The 19324-nt window shown below is 42.4% G+C and overlaps 1 long non-coding RNA gene across 2 annotated transcripts; it reads left to right on the forward strand.

Annotated features, from left to right (window-relative positions):
• The first annotated feature begins 263 nt into the window (after window positions 1-263).
• On the forward strand, window positions 264-17051 carry LOC148056952 (uncharacterized). Of its 2 annotated transcripts, XR_015702202.1 has the most exons (4): window positions 264-386; window positions 8321-8450; window positions 14743-14838; window positions 16759-17051. It is a non-coding gene; the product is annotated as an uncharacterized LOC148056952 (long non-coding RNA). The 2 variants fall into 2 exon arrangements; XR_015702201.1 differs by lacking the exons at window positions 14743-14838; window positions 16759-17051 and adding an exon at window positions 13232-14431.
• The last annotated feature ends 2273 nt before the right edge of the window (window positions 17052-19324 follow it).

A 19324-nucleotide genomic window follows, 5' to 3' on the forward strand; every position in this document is an offset into this window, starting at 1 on the left:
TAATAATAGTTCAAGCCTAATTTTGCTATAACTTATGCCCTTGCAATATCTAACACTTTGCTTGGGGATAATCAAAGGGAGGAGAGTTGCTCCTGGGGCCATTTTGTAGTGAATGTTGATCATACATCGATTAATAACGTCTGTGTTTAGTGGCTTATTAACACCACGCAGCTGACTCTGATGGGAGTTTAGGTGGCTACAGAGGAGGTGCTCATCTCATTGTCTTTATAATGCTGGCCTTCCAGTTCAGCCTCAAAGCTGGGGTGGAGATGTTTTGGGCTGCTTTGTGTTATGAGGTATCATAGCAAAACAGCTGGACTGGAAGCAAGTGTGTGGTGATGTCCAAGTGCTCACTGTGTACAAACTTAGCGTGACTGTGGCCTGAGGTGAGACAAGTTTGCTAAAGTATGAAACTGAGATTTATATTATGTGTTCTAGCTTAACAATAACAAAGCAGTGGTGCTGCACCCAGTATGGTGTTACCAGTTGCTGCCTATGGAGGTGAATAATGCATGGCTGGTGTTCGGTGGTTTGTTGGACTCTGTCTCTGCTCTCTCACACTGTGAATGCTGTGTTGCTCCCTAGGAAAACAGTCTTGCAAAACAGGTGGTTGAGTTTTGTTGGTTTTAGCTTTTTTTGGACTGACTTGTGTTATTTAAGTACAAAACATAGGTTACTTATTCCTGTGGCTTGTATTGTGTTTCCCAGTTGCCTAAAAGATGAGCTAGCTTCTCTTTTGGGTGGGAGCTGGGTGGATTAAGTGGAACACAGCACAGTTAATGAGACCCTGCTAACAGTCATCTTGATACTGTCTGATTTGGAAAGGTCTCATCTGGCAGCAGGGTGGGGAGATTTTTCACAAGAGCTGAGTTACTTAGCTGGTTTCAGTGCCACAAGGCAGGTTGCACATGTAGGTGTGGGTTGCAGCTGGACTGCTTGGGTAATGAGGGAGGGATCCAGTTCCAGATGGAATCCTGAAAAGCCTTTGAGTTTAGCAAAAGCAAACAGGTTCTTCTCTGTGCAGCTGAGTTGCTTTACTTTGGACTGGTGGAAACTACTTCTTCTCTGCTGAAACACCAGTGTAGCTAACAAACTTTAGAGGTTGTGAAACCTTTTTTGAACACAATTTAAGAGCTGCTGCAATACATGGTGCCTCCTGTCGTGACTGAAATACATGACACCATGCTCTGGGAGTGAGATGCTGGGGCTTAGGGGCTGCCTGGTGGGTGGACAGCATGCTGAAGGGCAAAAGAACAAGGCAGATGTAATGTGTCTTCAAAAATGGGGAGAGAGTGCTGTGTGGGGACTCGGCACTAGTTCAGGAGAAAAAAAAGGGAAAGCTGTGGTGCAAGAGTTTCCCCTTTGCCTGGGCAATGCTACCATGAGCAAAGCTTTCCTCTGCCCTTACTCTTCTGGGCACTCTGGTCAGGCTCACATATGTGTTTTTAAACACCACCTGAAGACTTTTTTCCTGAGACCTCAGGACTTGGTTTCCCTTGGGGACCTAGATGCTGTAGGGCTTCTTGGGAGTTTTCTTAAATAAAAACACTATTGCATATTAAAATTAATGCCACACTAATATTAAAGACTTAGTTGAGACCAGTGACTGTTTGACAGCAGGTGACTAAGAAACAGTGTGAGAAATAGAGTTTGAATAGAGTAGTCCTTCCTCTGGTTCTTATTCCCAGCTGTCAGCAGTTACTGGTATGGGGATTTCTCGGCCATTGTATTTAATAGACACCAGTGGGCTGGCCTTACACAAATATCCTCAAATTACTTTTGAATCCATATATCTCTGTGATATCTGATGGCAGTGAGTTGCACAGGTTGTATTATGCATTAGCTGAAAATGCATTTGATTTGTGTTAAACTTCTTTGAAGATCTTTCTGCTATTTAATCTGCTCGAGAGTGGAAGACATCATGTGTAACTAGAATATTGAGGTCACTGAAGAGTAGGAGAGCAAAGAGAAACATTGTCCTGAAAGAGATGGTGGGTGGGAGTCTTTCCTTTTTTATTAAACCAAGTGCATGTGAAGCTTTCCAGCTTGACTCTGGAGGATATCCAAGCAGCAGAGTAACTATTTTTGTTAAACTGTTTTCCTGAACAGCTGCCTACTCGTGAGTGTCCCTCTGCATTTACTTTCTGTCTCGGTATTCCTTTGGTAATAGAACACAGTCATTTAGTCTCGGATAAAAAAGGAGTTGAAAACCTAGCACATACGCAGGTCTGGGTTTTCTCAGTACTTTTCTGTTGTTGCTGTGGGTAGCTGAATTTAACTCCTAATTACATGGTACAATTTTGCAGACTAGGCAATGTTGATACTTTAAGGTAAATTCTAAATGGCAATTCTTAAACAAGGCTGTAGAACCGCTTTGGATACAGAAAATGTTTGGTGTCTGTGCTGGCTGTTTTATCAGACTAGTTGTACTTGAATTTCCGCATGCTGTTCTGTGCCCAAGATGTTAATACTCCTACATACCTGACTATCTCAGTTAGATTTGTACTCGTACACAGGTGTTCCTAGAATCATAGAATCGTCAAGGTTGGAAAAGACCTTTAAGATCATCGAGTCCAACTGTTAACCTAACACTGCCAAGTCCATCTCTACCATGTCCTTGAGCATCACATCTACCTGTCTTTTAAATACCTCTAGGGATGGAGACTCGACCACTTCCCTGGGTAGCCTGTGTCAGTGCCTGACTACCCTTTTGGTGAAGAAGTTTTTCCTAATATCCAACCTAAACCTCCCCTGGCGTAGCTTGAGGCCCTTTCCTCTCATCCTATTGCTCGTTATTAGGGAGAAGAGACCAACCCCCACCGGGCTCCAGCCTCCTTTCAGGTGGTTGTGGAGAGCAATAAGGTCTCTCCTCAGCCTCCTCTTCTCCAGACTAAACAACCCCAGCTCCCTCAGCTGCTCCTCATAAAACATGTGCTCTAGACCCTTCACCAACTTTGTTGCCCTCCTCTGGCCATGCTCCAGCCCCTCGATGTCCTTCTTGTAGTGAGGGGCCCAACACTGAACACAGTACTCGAGGTGCGGCCTCACCAATGCTGAGTACAGGGGCACCATCACCTCCCTGCTCCTGCTGGTCACACTATTCTTGATACAAGCCAGGATGCCATTGGCGTTCTTGGCCGCCTGAGCACACTGCTGGCTCATGTTCAGCTGGCTGTCAACCAACACCCCCAGGTCCTTTTCTGCTGGGCAGCTCTCAGCCACTCTTCCCCACGCCTGTAGCGTTGCATGGGGTTGTTGTGACCCAAGTGCAGGACCTGGCACCGAGCCTTGTTGAACTGCATACAGTTGGCCTGGGCCCTCTGTAGGGCCTTCTTACCCTCCAGCAGATTGACACTTCCACCCAGCTTGGTGTCATCTGCAAACTTACTGAGGGTGCACTCGATCCCCTCATCCAGATCATCAACGAAGATGTTGAACAGGACTGGCCCCAGACATTAAATGCCTTTATATATCTGTTCATTATGGCAAGATTAACACATAATAAAATTCAGAATTTACCTAGTACTTACAAGCACAGTCTAATTCTCCTCATCACATAGATGCAAGTATTTCTAGTTTTCTAGTTTGAAACTTTGCTGGCTACAAAGAAGGGGCAGTTCAAGACACCCTTAAACTAAGCATAACAACTTTTCTCATTGAAGTTTATTTGGGAAGAGGCAGGTCCATTTCATAGCCTACATTGTCTTGTACCATCATATGTCCTAATCCAAGGAGAGGCCTGGATTAGGATGTATCTGGGGGATCCCTAATTGGGGAAGGCTATTTTGAATCTTAGTGAGAGCCAGAGGGATACTGATTGACTTCAGGAACCACAGCTTCAGCTGCTGAACAGACCAGACAGATTCAGAGATGCTGTTGTACAGTTGCATGCTCTGGCCAGAACCTTCAGCCCACTGGAAATAAGATTCAGGTGCAAGATTGAAAGTGCTCATAACTATGCAAAATAACCTTGAAAATTATTTAAACATAATTCCCTGTAGAAAGCTAACAGTAGTAGATGAAAATGTTGATGAAGGGCCTAGAAAATAAGCTACCGTTGCATCCTTGCAGGTGACTAGTCTTGTCTGTTGCCACAAAATGTTGATCAGTAGCCTTAAAGGAAAGTCTTTTTTTTTTTTCCTCAAAGCAGTGGGAAGGGATGGTGGTGTTACTATCACTGCACAATACTTTTATTTGGATGTACCCTGAAGCAGTATTAGCCACTGATGTGGGCTGGGGGCTGCTCCGTGTTGCCCGAGGAGGAGCAGTGCCCATGCAGCTCTGCATCCTTCAGCGGCGTTGGGAGAAGGGGATGTTTGCCAGCCTCTGGAGACAGTTCATCCCCTTTGTCTCCCTCCTTCCCTCTGTTGGAGGTGCCTCTTCTGTACCTGAAAGTGCAGAAGGACAGTTGTCTGTCCAGGCTTGTCTTGCAGCCTTCTCCCCTTTCCAGCAGTCTGTCCCTGTGCTTCCCTACATCTGCTGTTAGCAGATTTCGCATTATAGGAAACTGCTCTTGTGCAATTTTAACTCATTACTTTGTCTTATCCTCCAGGGATATCCTCCATCCTCATTCCCTTTTTCAATAGACATGCATTTTCATACCTGAATTATGTTACCAGAACAGTTCACTCTTTTTATGATTAGGCCAGAAATCTCGGATCTTTCAGTCTTCCAAATGAGTCATGGTGCATAGATATTTACTGATTCTTGTTTGTGTTTTTTTTAAAACAAACAAACAAACCACTTTTTTCTTCCCTCTTCTGCTCCCTTTCCACTAAGTGTTCTTCCCTTTTGCAACACTCTGCTCAGACTGCACACACCACTCCAGCTGAGGCCTCCCTGCTTCTCCTGGGTGTGATGCTTTCTTTCCACGCACAGCTTCTTCCTCCACTCAACATACCCAGCAGGATGAAGCTTCCCCCCCCCCCCAGCAGTGGTTTGTTGCTGATACAGGCTCTGTTTGTGATCTCCTGTACCTCCTGGATCCCTTCTGCTGGAAGAGCTGCCTTACAATTTTTCTTTCTTCCCCTGTTTCAGTGCTACTGAATTTTTATCCTACTCTTTCTTATGTGTGCAATTTTCTGACTTGTCCAGTTTCTCAAGATACTTATGCACTCTAATCTCACTCTTTCGAATAACTAGTGTCTTGATGCCATCAACAAAAATATAAGCATGCGCTCTTCCGTCATTTGCACCCATGACAGACACGTGGAGCAGACTTAAATCCAGCCTCTGCCCAACCACATACCTGACCTTGAAGCAGAAAGATCTTGCCAGTCTTTCACCCGGCCGATAGCTCAAGTTTACATGGAGGAAGTCTTGTAAGCTGGTCGCAGCCATTGCTAAAATCAAGCTATGGGGTATTTACTTCCCTTCCCAGCAGTTCTGCTGTCTTATTACGGAACATCAGGTTTGTTTGGCAGGACTTGCTCTTGACAAATCTAGTTTGGCTACTGCTCATCACCTTGATTTCCTGATGCTCGCAGGCTCTTGTTTGCGCGTCTCTTCCAAATTTCTTATGTTTGAAGCTAAGGTGATCTGTAATTATACATCCCCTTTTTTTCTTGATACTCATGTGTTAATGGGATCTCAATTACACAAACATACACCAGCTTGTAATTATTAGTCCTGGCAAATAGCCGTTAAATATGTTGGCTGCATTCTTTTCTTATTTAACAGAAGATGCAGACTCTTACAGTAATGCGAGAATAGGAATACAGCGTGTGCACAGTCAAAGAGACGCTTTGTCCCATTTCTTCATTTTATGGCCACGTGAAGCTGAGATGTGCAAGGTGTAGCTGAGGGCAGAACAGAGCCCACAGTTTATGATACAACAATCTAATCTCTCCATATAAATGGCCTGTCAAGTTAGTTACGTGATCAGCTATTCAAATATGGATGAGATGGCTTTTTCACTCCTGTTCTCAGCTAGGTAAGTGCTGAGCTTAAGCAGATCACTTTGTCATGCCACTTGGAACTGCACATTATTTTCTCACTTTCTCTTGAGTAATTTCTTATAAGTTTCCTGCTTACCTTTGAATAGAATAGCAGCTACTTTGGTCATCAATCAAAGCAGAGCTCGATGACAGTAAGTTTTACAGTAACTGGCTGATTCCTGGGCAGAATAGACATGAGCACTCCACAAAGATAAAGTTGTCACCACAGATCAAAAACCTTGGGAAAACCAAGTGATCCTTTCTCCTGCTGCCGAAGACAGTAGGAGAGACATAGCAGTATAAATAGCATACAAATACAGTGGCTTAATCTTTGGGATATTAAAGGCCTTAAAATTCAGGATGCTGCCCCCCAAAACATCTGCAAAACTAGAGCTTTCTCTGACTTGCATACAAAGGCAAAATACTTTTATCTTTTTTAAGAATTAATAATTCCACTGACTCTAATGCCAGACTAGTTTGTGGAAGAAGTTATTTTAGATTATTGACAAATATTCCAAGCAATTTTTTTGAATTCAGAAAAAAAGTGCCTAAAAGACAGAAAATGCCTATCCTTCAAACTCTTGGGTTTTGATTCTACTTATTGAACACCAACATGCGTAACTTCTCTTCCCTCTGGACATCAGCCCACTTGGAGATGAATGCTTTTATTGGGAAAGTGAAATCTGTACCCACTGCAGTGTGACACCAGCTCTCCGGCACTGCTTACACCACGGCTCTGGATTAACAGGAGTAAAACCAACTGCTGCCTCCTGCCACCCGAATGGCAGTTCTCAGCAAGCCTTCCCGAGCCCTGGCTTGCTCTACGGATAACACAAAACAATGGTTTTCCCCACTTCCATAATGAAAATATCATGCAGCTGTAAAACAAGCAGAGCAGACAGCGTGTGTTCCCTTGGGCAGAAGCAGAGGGTGCTGATGCCCTTGCTCCCCATCCCCAGTCCTCCCTGGGCCGTACCCAGTGCTTGCACAGCCGAAGGGTGCCGTTTCCGATGGGTATGGCCGCGTGCTGCTGTCAGAGTAGTGCAGCAGGTCAGAAGTATCCTGCCAAGAGAGGTTATTGTCAGAAACCTGCCACTTCATCAGCAGTGATGGGTTTAGCAGAAATCTGTCAGTTCCGAGGAATTTAAGAGGGAGCAGGCAGGATGATGGCAGGGTTTGGGGAGGGAGGAAGCGTAAGGTCACTGTGTTGAGTCTATTTTGTCACCAGCAACCTGAGTGTATATGTACAACTTAGTTCAACTCGCATCCTAAAAATAGTTTGACTGTTTGTCCCCCACATACCTGGTCATGTGTGTGTCCCAAAAGCTCACTGTATTTTGTTTTTCAGCCTTATATACTCATGCCCACTGATGCTAACCTTGCTTTTCAACCTAAACACAATTATTGTCTCCCTGATAATATCCATGATGTATTTATACAGAGACATCACATGCACTGCCAACCTTTAATTTGCTCACCCATATGATTTTCCACTTGTATGAGCAGGTCTCCATTCCCTGATCACCCCAGTAACTGTTTTCTGGCCCTGCTTCATTTTTAATTCCTCTTTCTACATGGATCCTGGTAAGCTTGATATTAAGCCTGTCTGTACACATGATGAACTACATAGCCTATCTATGAATTCAAATGCAAATGTAACACCTTTTTCCGAGGAGATTTGGGCCTTTTAGAGAATAGGATTAAAAATTACCTTGACAAATAGGATACATGCTTGGGGTAAAAGTAAGATGAAATTCAAGGTAATGTGAAACTGCATTTTGGGTAGAGCAATCAACTTCACAAACTGAGGATGGGAGTTAGATGTAAAGCACTGGATATAGGGGACGGTATGTATATTTCTCTGTATATAGTGTCTGTTGTGATTTTGGGTATCTTGGAGCTCATACGAAGTCCCGGTGAGGATCAGGTTCCCTTGTGCTGGATGATGAACCAGGTCACACGACAGCTTTCTGACAGTTGCAAAGTCAAAAGGGAGCGAGAACATCATCAGAGTTATTAAACTGAGGGTGCTCCAGGGATCATGTGCTGTCTGGAAGAGAGGCGTTATTTTTCAAGGTAAAGTTCTGCTTAGCAAGAAAGTTTCAGAGAGTCTAAAATTTCTCTAACTGTAGGGAAATGCTGAACAACTTTGCCAAAATAGCTAGTATAGCTGTAATGAATACAATTTTGGTTTCTTATACCCCAAAAGCTGAGAGTAAGAAGAAGAAATTTGCCATCTCATGGGAAACAGTTTTTTGAAGATGGGATGGAACCCAATGGGGATCCATCAAAGCACAACCTACCTGGTAATCAATCAAAAGACATCAACACATGTTATAAACTTAAATTTTCCCCACTCTTACAAGTTTTTCTGTGATTCACAGGTAGCTTTTGCAGTTCATTCCAGAGAGCCTGTGTTAAAGTGGATGTTTTCCAGCTTTGTCTAAACACACTTTTTCTAGCAGAAATAGTCAAGAATTCTGCTTGTCTGCTTCCCACTTGTATCTGCAGCAGGTAAGTGTATGCTGAGCACCTGTGGATAAATACTTGTATTGGGAGATGTAAACTGTTTTGGCAACAAATTTTCAAAGCAACATATCTTTTAATATTTTTAGCTCTAATAAACAGAGCATTCCAGACTCCAAGATGTTATTAAAAATTTATTTGCAATATGTATTTGTACCGGAACTCTTGCAACCATCCCCTAAGTATTTGACAAGGATTTTCATGGTGTATAACCTGCTTTTTCTCCAAGCAAATGAAATTCACAAACATTAGGTTGTATAATCTACTTTTTACTTAAAGAAATTGAATAATAGAAGCTGTTTTTCCATGCCTCGGCATCCTTCCTTGCAACTCACAAAAGAGAAAAGCAAATGAGGGAAATCCCAAGCAAGAAAAATGCTCAGAGCCTGAGGACTCTGGGTAATGTTTTCTCTTAGAACACCCTGTTCGCAGATACAGTTAAAATAGAAAAATCTAGCTTTTTCCAGAGACTGATTTTACATGAAACTGAAGTTTGATCTACAGTTTTCATTGTCTGTTCATGTGGGGGGAAAAAAAAGGAAATATTGCACAGGGGCTCCAGGGAATAAGGAGGAAAAAAATCAATATTAGTAGCATAAACCAGAACTATATTTAAGACAGATCTGCAGCACATTCTCACTCAGTTTTAAGCTGTGCAAAAGGATGCAAAGAGGGACTGAGGGAACTGGTGATAAGCAGTGATAATCTGTTTAAACTGTTGATAATTCAGAAATCTGTGTTGCACATTGACTAGAATCACCATCAGCAAGACTTGGGAAAAGAGGTAATTTTTAGAATGGAAAAATGAAAATTCTCATGGGAGAAAGGAAAAAAACTATTTCAAAATAATAGAAATACAGATTTTTTTTTTTTTTCAATATTATGAAACGCACTTGGCATGATCAAAGTGAAGAAGATTCCATCCTGGGAATTAGTTGGGACTGTAGCAAACCCAGGACAGGACTTGATACTGATGTCAAGAGCTGAAGATTTGTGATTCACCTGGGGACACGTGAAAACCTGACACATGTTCTTCAGTCAGGAGTTTGTAGGATTGCTCTGATGAGAAGTTATCCTCCCTATAACTCCTCCCATGGTCAGAAAACAAAGAAAAGTCCCTAATCTCTACCTGCACATAGGTGATCCACAGAACTGGTGCAGTCCAAATGAACTGCAGAAACAAGACATCACACTATAAAGTGTGATAAAGTGAGCTGGCAGAAAGCAGGTAGGTCTGAGTCTGAGAGCAAAGGGGCAAACCCAGAACAGCTAAAGGGATAGGACATGGAAGAGTTGCCACATGCAGAGCAACACTGAGAAAACTTGCAGTCTTATCTCAGCCTGTGTACGGATGGACTGGCATCCAAGGTTCAGCAGTAATGTTCACCCATGCATCTGTGAAGTGAAGTCATGGTGCTGTGTGCAAGGGGCACAGTGAGCACTGTGCTTTCAGTTCAGGAGGGGAAACTCCCGTGAGCAACTACAGGCTCAGAATTGGGTCTCAGGGGTTGCAAAGTGTTGGTGTACATTTATGCTAAAAGCTGCTACAGAAATGGGTGTATCAACAGAAAATGAAATACGGGCAAGGGCTTGTTTACCAGAGGGAATGGCGCAGAACTAACACGACATCCTTCTTTGGTCAGACAACTGCTTTTCTAGGCAAAGGATCTGTGGCTCATTCTAGGTACTGAGGTTTCAGGTACTCTTTTGATTTTGTTGCAAACTTTTAGTTCAGCTGGAGAGAAAATGGGCTAGTACAAGCATTATGCAGGGATTAGGGAAATTATGAAGGCTACCTTTAGAAATGCAGGAGGCTTCAGCGATGTCATTACATGAAAACTGGAGTGAGAGGAGGATGAGCATGTCCCAAAGGAAGGAGTTGGTCTGAATGAACAGTGCTGGTGCAGAGGAGGAAGGACTAGAGCTTGTCTGCTGAGTTTGGATAGCTTACTAATCTATGTAGAATATTTTTCTGTTTTAATTTGCTTTCATAATAATACATCTCTTAAATGTTATTATCTGTCACTGCATCACAGTAGCAGTGCAATGGAAATGACATCTGATTCCCCTCTCTTTGTGAAGAAGGGAGAGCTCTTTCTTGAATGTTACTGGTTTTTTTGTATTTTGTTATGTTTCTTCCCCCAGTTGAGGTTGCTTGAGTGTCATTAGAGCTCCTAAAGCAAAAACAGATTGGCACCACTATTTTAATAACTCTTTCCTCAAAGCCAACTGTCCTTCATTCTTCCCTGTCTTCCTTTAAAGAGAAAAAGAAATACAAACCTAAACCAGACAATTCTGGCAAACTAGAAACCTTGAAATTGTTTATTGGTATATTCTGTGTCTACATCACCCCTTGCTGACCTGCTTTTCACCCTGCTCCCAGAACAGTGGTATTTGGGAAGATGTATATACTATAATTCAGATCCTCCTCTTTGCTGTTGTTTGTTTTTCTCTCCTTTTTGTCATTCTTTTTGTTAAATAGTGCTTATTTTGTCTCAGACAGCTTATGGCATTATCATATTCAAATGGGTAACTATCAAAATTTGTTGTTGTTGTTAGTGGGTATGTTGTTGGTGATGTATGTACTAATTCAGCTGTAGGCACCTGGGTGAATACGTGTTCCACTCTAGGCTTTCTGAATATTGCAAAAGAAAGGAATAAGAAGTCACTTTATAACAATTTATCAGAACTTGTGAGTGTATTTGGGGTTTCTTAAGAGGTAGTAAGTGACTCTCCCTTGTGGGGAAAAAACTCTACAAGCCTTAATAGCAAATGCTACCTGGCTGTCACTGGTTTAGGCACTTGGAGACCTGGATTCAGCCCCTTTTTCACGGGCATTTGCCCCATTTCTGTGGAGGGGAACCTCCGTGCCAAGGAGGTGTAGAGGCCAGAGCTGGGGGTGGTGACAGCCGCCAGCCCAGCAGCAACATGTGGGTGCCAGGGAGCCGGGAGTGAGGAGCCACTTCTGTTGGGAGACTTGTGATGATGCTGGTGGGGAGGAGGTGAGAAGCTGCCCCGCTGCCTTCCCACGGTGGAAAACACCCCTCAGGTCTCACAGAACTGGAGAGGCAGAACTTCGATCTTGTATCTGAGCTGTGTGTTCAGAAATCATTACTCAATTTTTTTTATATAAAAAAGGACAACAACAAGCAGTTTTCACTGTAGAAAAAAAACCCATGCAACTTTGATCTCTCCCAGTTTCTCTCTGTTTCTAATACTATGCAAGCTGCACTTCAGTTGTGCCAGCAGTGCTGCTGTGTGGCGCCTAATTCCTCTACTCCAGAATACTTGGGTAAGCAGGCTGACGGCTGCAGGTACCCAGGAAAAGCCACTCTTGGCAATGTCATAGTAAGTATCATTCACTTTTATATTTTAAAAAAAAAAAACCTACTTAAGAAATTAATTGTTCCTGTAATACACTTATGGTATCTGTGAGAGCTAAGGATGTTCGATACAGTTGGATAGAAGAACATTTGAAACCTAAAATTGTGGTCTCCATACAGATAAGTTTTACATCTCTAATAAAAAAAAAGCTATAGACTTTATGTAGCTCCTGATGAGCCAGAAGGAAATACATATTCCAGTCAAGATAAAATTTTCCATTTTAAAATCAGTTTACAGCAATAATTGCATGTTGTCAAAGTTAATGATATTGTCACCCACACACCACTGTAACAGTGGCCGACTTCAAATGCACGTGGCTAACACCTGGGGAAGCAAAACAATAAAAAAAGCTTTAATCAAAATGTGACCCTACCACTGAAAAGGCACCAAGCTGTAACAAATGCTTGTGATTGCTACCAGTAAAAATATACTTCCAGAAACATCTTTACAACCTCTGTGCATAGAAAACTCTGGCATCCATTTCTCTTGCCTTGTTTGGCTTTGCCCACCTTAATGTTTTAGAAACTGAATTTGCTGACACCATGCTTGGGGCAGTGAGACCTCAATATCAGCAGTTTGAGTGGTCCTGCAGGTACAGGGGAGATGTTGGTCATGTTCAAGACTCTCTTGTCCAGGCTAAAGTGTAGCACTGACAGAAAATGTTCTTAAAATGATGGCTTGATGGGTTTGACCTAAGCAGGCTCCCTTCACAGAAGAACTGTTTATGTATGAACAACTGTACCAATGAAATTTTCAGGTGCAGCAAAATTTTCATTGAAAACTCTTATTTGTGCAAGATGGACTGGTTGGTGGGGTGAATAAGGAGAAGTAGAAGAGGGGACAGGGAAGCCAGGACATTGGACTGCCAAGCAGTGATGAGGGTGAAAGGGAGTCCTTCTGTTTCACAATCAACTCTCCAAATCTCCTGGATACAAAAGGAATTTTTGTTTCATGTGAAATGGAACAGCCCAGGCCCCAAGAGTTTTCTTACAGGCAATCAGGTCTGTCTGGTGTGAGAGCACTGCCTCCAGCCAGGGAACATCTGTAAACCAGAGAAGCGCCCAGTTTGGGAGTGTTGCTGCTTCTGTTTCTGTTTGTTTTTTGTGTTTTTTTTCTCCATGCTCCCTTGAAAGTCTCATTTTCATCCTCTGTGTTGGAGGGGGGGGGAGGGAGGAAGGGAACAGCAAGCTGCGAGTGTTTTTGCAAAGGAGGATTTGTTCTTTGCCTGCCAGCCCTGTCACTCGGTGCAGTCCTGGGTGTCATTGGGGTCTATGTTATGCCCAGGAACTGAATGAAGGATGAACCCAACACATTTTCATAATTTTATACAGACAGGGAGGAGGTTTTTTGCCTGTCAGACTTCCTAAATATATTTTATTTTTCAGAAAGCCTGATGTTCATGTACAAATGTTAGTGACCAGAGCAAACAACTGCCCAGCCCAGGTCCTTGGCATGGTCCGTTACCTGATGCCTAAGGAAGTGTAAGAGCCGGGGAAGCACACAGTGTTTTTCCTCCAGACTATAACCTCCAAAAGTCTGCAGTGCTGTGACTGAGGGATTCAACAGCCATCAGTTCATTTTTCTTCATTAGTGCATCCTTCTGAAAATGCCCCACACCCGGCAGCGAGGAGCCCCGTGGTGCAGCTGCATGGCATGTGAACTTCAGCGTGGTACCTCCGAGCTGGAGCGGTGCCTGCCTCCGGTGCTTGGGAAAGACGAAGGACCCTTCCTTGTTAACCTCACCAGCCCTTTGTGGTTGTATTGACCTATCTCCTATTCTCTTCTCCGTGCTGGAGAAGCATAGTTTATTTGGGTAATATAAAAAACCCTGAAAATACAGTCTATGACAATATTTCAAGCTGATGGCTCGCCTTTAATCTTACTTGGGATAAAGTAAAACCAAAATTACCAGCTGGGTGGGAAGCACTGTGATGCTGAGCTCGATACCAGAATGGGATGATTCTGGGCACGGAGGCAGGGGATGATTTGCAGCACAGAATAAAGTCCCCAAAACCTTTTAGCCTCTACCTTGCCCCCCAAATTTCTCTGTGTATAGTTTTATAGGCCTGATTTGCAAATATTTAAAATTTGGGTTAATATTAGCAAGAAAATATTACATGTTTTCTTGCTGAAAAATTAATGATATAACTGAAGAGTATTGCTTAAAATAATACTGATTACTAATAGTGATACTATTATCACTCCAATCCTTGAAAATACTTCTTAGGATAATGCTTATTTCAAAGTAGATGCTCCTATTTCAGAATTGTAAATATTAAACAGCTGCAGTTTGTGTACTACACATCCAGATGATGAGTGCAATTGCAACTGCAGCTTAGTATTGTGCTGTACCTGCTATATTAAAATGAAATTATATAGAAACAACATTAATTTGCCAAGCTTTTCTCTAAATGAGTGTTTTTCTATATCAGAATTTCAGTCATATTTACCTTCTGAGTTTTATAACACAACTTTCTATTTGCTTACAAATCAACAGAACTTTTCTATTTTCACCTTCTTAAATTGTTCACATTTCAGAATTGACAACAGCCAAAATCAAAACTGACACATTTGTGTTCAGTGTAACTCTGCTGCACCACTGAGTACCTTTATCGCTCATAAGTGAAGAATTTATATCAAATATATCTACAGTAATACTTTCTCTGTATTAACTGATTCCATGTATTTCTAATCTTGAAAGAAAATAAGGACTGATTCTTGTAAAGGAGTGACTACTTCAGCTACTCCAGATTTTGCCAGTATTGTTGTTTCTACTGTTGGATTAAAAAACCCTAAAATATTTTTTTGCATGCCACCTTGATTTTCTGTAACCTCTTTGGTTTCAGAAACTGAAATGCAAACTGTATCTGTATGTAGTGATATTTTCAATTTTTAGGCTCTCCACCTTCCCTCAAGAGATGAGCTGCAAATACTGAAGTCAGTCTGCAATCCAGGGGTCCTGAGCAGCAGCAGTTCTTGCTCTGTTTGCATGGTTAGTGAGCGGCATTGTGTCATGTGTCCCCCCCCAAAATGGGAAGTAAAGGGAACTGGAAAAGCATAGTCAGTCTGCAGTAAAGCAGGCTCTTTTGCTGTGTTCTGATTCTTCATCTGCAGTTCTTCAGGGGCTTAAATCCTGAATGGCAGGCCAGGGTAAGTACTGCTCAATTTTCAGCAGTTGTTATATAATATATCTCCTCCAAAAGAGCATGTCACCAGGAAAAAGAAATTCAGAATGATTATGCTCAATTTATAGTGTTGTTCTTGGTAGGGAGGGCAGGGGCTGTGCAGACGTGTCTCTAGGAAGAAGTGGCTAACAAACCCAAGCATCAATTAGCAGTGTGTGAGTTAAGTCCATCTCCTGGCGGCGACGAGTGCTTTGAGCTCTTGTGCTGTCTGCTGGAGCCGGGGCTGTTAATCATGGATGGTTCTGGGCACTCCTGGCCACACCACTCTGCGTGTCTCCATAAACACAGGTGGCACTGGGAACGCTGTTTGACACAGAGCATCACTCAGGCTAATTTGATATAACTTGTACTCAGAGGCCACTGAAAGTCTGTCACAAATATTTGCAGGTGAGGAAAAAAGTGTCTGAATGATGATGTGACCTGCAGCATGAATGTCACCAGACCACTAAGTTGCCTTTGCCCTCGCCATCACAAGCGTGACCTGGTGCTTGACTCTGATGCACCTTGTGGTGCCTGGGGACTGCGCCACGCTCTCATCGGGCACTGGGCCATTCCGTGAGCACACCAAGCAGTGATGGGCAGTATTTAGATGAACATAATAAGCTGCGATGAATAAAAGTTCTCCAACCATGTTACCTGTCCATTACAGGCGGTGACTGATGAGAGGACCTCATTTAAATCATTGCAAATATACATTAATCAAACTGTTGTTAGACATTTTTATTGACCTTTGCTCCAACATGTACTTCTGCCTTTTCTCTGTTCATATACAGACTGAGATACTGCAGCGACTAATTAGTAACTGAGCTGAAATGAATGAGCCAGGTGGGACTCTGCTCTTTCCTCGAGCCTTCTTGGCTGATGGTGTCATGCCTGAGTGAGATGAGCACATTTGCTCAGCACAGAACAGGCTCTTTATTTATGTGGGTATTAGCAGTCATTTTAATCACTGAGTCCCTTTTACCTACTCATGGAAAGCTTGTGAATCACTTAGGAAACCAAACATTAATTTACTAACGGGCTTCACTTGGGGACTTCCCACCCTGCTTTGCTTTCCAGGCACAGAACTTACTTTGAATCTAAATGCACAAGAGATGCAAGGCTTTGGAGGGAAGTGAATGCTGCATAAAATCCATGTCGTGCACTTCACAATCTGGTTTCAGGCTTTTGAAAGCTGCCTCCTTCATTTTTGTGCTTGTAAATCTCTTAGTCATCAATCCTTTACCTTTCTCTTACATCTTAATTTGTTAAATTAGAAACAATTTCTTACTTGAAAGTCCATTTATCTTTTGCATATTAGCTGCTTGTGCTCTAACTAGCCAAACCACAGTGTGAAGCCACCTGAGCAAGAGGCACCTTGGACCCTCCCAACTCCTGTTAGCAGGAGGATCGAACCTACAAACCCTGTCTGTAACGCTCCACTGTGGCCCCTGTACCTTTCCAGCAGTTCTGCTAAAGCACCTGTGATTGCATCCATGTGCCTTTTATCAAAAAGGTCTATCAGGAATGGAGTCGGGAGGAAAACGCGGATAAGATTTGTAGTGCCCCTGGCTACAAATTAGGGTATGAACTTCAAGTTTTGTAGAACAGTCTGAAAAGTAGTGATTTTTTTTCCCCTGTGTATCTGGAAGAAAAATTCTTTACTTTTTTCCTTGTTTTTCTGTGAGTTCACTTCACTTTCTGAGATATTTTCATCTGTTACTTATGATGCGTGGCTTTCCTTACAGCTTGCTTTCAAACCCCTGACGTCCTCCCCGTGCCTTTCCCTTGGTGTGCTGTTGGAGAGCCTTGCAGCAGCACCTGCTGATGGAGGAGACATGTACTGCTCTGGCAACGCTGGCGGGGGCTTGGATCACCTCCTGGATGGCATGTAACAGCCCGGGTAACCCAACATGCACCTTTAGCTGCTGAGTGTGCATGGGTAATCCTTCTTAATGGTTTGCCAGTGGCACGTGTGGACTCTCCTTCCCTGAGAAGGGATGTGGAGCCATGCACAACGGTATGACGGTGGTGCCATGAGCATGTTCTGCTCATGGTATCTTCAGCTTCTGTTGCAAACCCTGGCAAAGCACCAGTCCTTTGTAGGCAGCCTGCAACCCTGGTGACTGCAGTCATCATGTGGAGTATGAAATCCAGTCCTTTTCTCTTAAAAAAAAAAAAAAAAAAAAAAAAAAAAAAAAAAACACTACACTGGCTTGTTAATTTTTTCTGCCACTTCACTTCTTGGTCATTTTATTCTTCACCATTTAAATCTTTAGTGGCTGCTAAGGAAGAAAATCAGGATATAGAGCCTGAAGAATGCTTTCTATGTCCTTCCATCGCATTCAGCCCACTTGAAATATCCACTTGAATGGTTTATGCTTTAAGTGTAGTGCCTTAAGATCTCACAAATGCTGCTTTTCGGGAAGGTTTGGCTGGGAACTTAGAGACAGGCTGTGGGTATGGCAACCACACAAAATGAAAGAGGCTTTTGCTTGTGTTATGTATAATACAAGACTGAGGAAAGAAACAGTGACTCCAGATTGCAAAACTGCTTCACCATCCCAAAACTCAGGGGGATGTAATACCACTAAAGAAACTAGGGAATCATACCTAAGGAGCAAATCAAGTAAAGACGCTTTTTTAAATCATTGTTTTCATCTATTCAGATTGTACGTGGTTTTGCTCCTCAAAAAAATAGCTGCTCATACAGCTATATAGATTTACTTCCCCCTTCTCTGCATTTCAAGGTCTGGCTGCTGCCATTGGGTATGTGACCGCTTCAGCTCAGTGAAGGGGGAGTAAGGGCCTGTGGTGGCACAGATGAAAGGCTATGGCTGGAGCCTGTTAAGAAATGATGTAAATGATCACAGGGAAATAGATGCTAAATATCTCTGTGTCATGAAGCTTGATGTTAAAAATATCTATCAGTAAAGTATGTATATGAGGGTTAGGGGTTTTTAGTATTTTTTTTTTTTTTTTTACTTTAGGAGAAGTGGCTGACCCTGGGGTGGGCCTGCTCTGTGTAGAAACAGGACCCCCAGCTGGGTCTGGCAAATAAAAGTGGGGGGGGGGGGGGGGGGCAAATCTCCTGCTCCCTGGATGCAGGTGATACTTTGCTGGGCTGGACCAGATGAGCATGATCTGTGTGACTTGCAGAATAGAAACAGTAGCCAAGAAATTGCTGTCCTGGTACCCAGTTTAGTAAATAAATTTTGGGTTATATGCCAGCACAGTGTGTTTTAGCTCTTGCAGTCATTCTGCATAAATCCTCCCTGTGATGCACACTTTAAGGGAATACGTTATTTCATAAATGAAGATAAAAGGCTGTGCTACATAACATAAAGACAATCAATACTAGTAGTAGAGCAAAACATACAATTCTTGTTTCCATCTTCTGTTGGGCTATCATCAATATCAAAATACTCCATCTGTATGCACGTGTATTGAATAATTCAGAAAAAAAATAGGTTAAAAATGTTAACCAGCATTGCTCTTCAGTAGAAACGTACTTTTGGTGCTTTGCTTTTTTCTTTCTCTATTGATATTCTAACTTCACAGAGTACAGCTTCCAGGAGGCATCACAGAGTCCCTTGGGGCACTTTTTCTGGTTCGAGGGCACAGACCGTCACAGGAGGCAGCTGGGGGAGCCGCCCAGCGTCTGGGCAGCAGAGGAGACTCTGGATGCAACAGCTAAGAAGGCTTCTTTCATGGTAATAATTCAGGCAGAGAATTTCTAGATTAGCTAAATTGAATCAAAATGTTGCAATACAGTGCAATAACCACTTTTACAGGAAACATACTTTAAAATGAACAAATCATTTTGACAGAAAAATCTGAGCAGCTGAAAATGAATTCATTAAATTTTTTTTAAAAAGCTTCAATATATCTTATACTATGATTGACTTAATATAACATATACTCAAAATACTTTTACTGAACCTTTCTTTTTTTGTTTAATTCCTGTTTAAAAAAATGTTGAGGGGAGAAGAGTAATAAGTTGTCTTTGGGTATCTCAACAGTGTTCATTATTTTCCATTTAAAATTAAATTATATTTAAATTTCAATTATATACATTTTAATAGCAACAAATGTTACACCATTATCTTAATATACTGCAATTTATCACCTCTGAGAATAAAATAAATCGGCCTACTAAAGACAGGCAGTAAACTACCAGGACAGAGACCAAAGGTAAATATTGATTTGGGTGGCATTAAAGGTGCCATGCAGTTGTGTGTCACAGACCTGTCATTCCCTTTAAAAGACAAAACAACTCTGTCTTTCAGAAACCTGAAATTCTAATTAGTTTAA

The sequence above is a fragment of the Nipponia nippon genome, unplaced genomic scaffold (assembly GCF_047370975.1).
Source record: "Nipponia nippon isolate SJK-2023a ecotype South Korea unplaced genomic scaffold, ASM4737097v1 scaffold_11, whole genome shotgun sequence".
NCBI classification, from domain to species: domain Eukaryota; kingdom Metazoa; phylum Chordata; class Aves; order Pelecaniformes; family Threskiornithidae; genus Nipponia; species Nipponia nippon.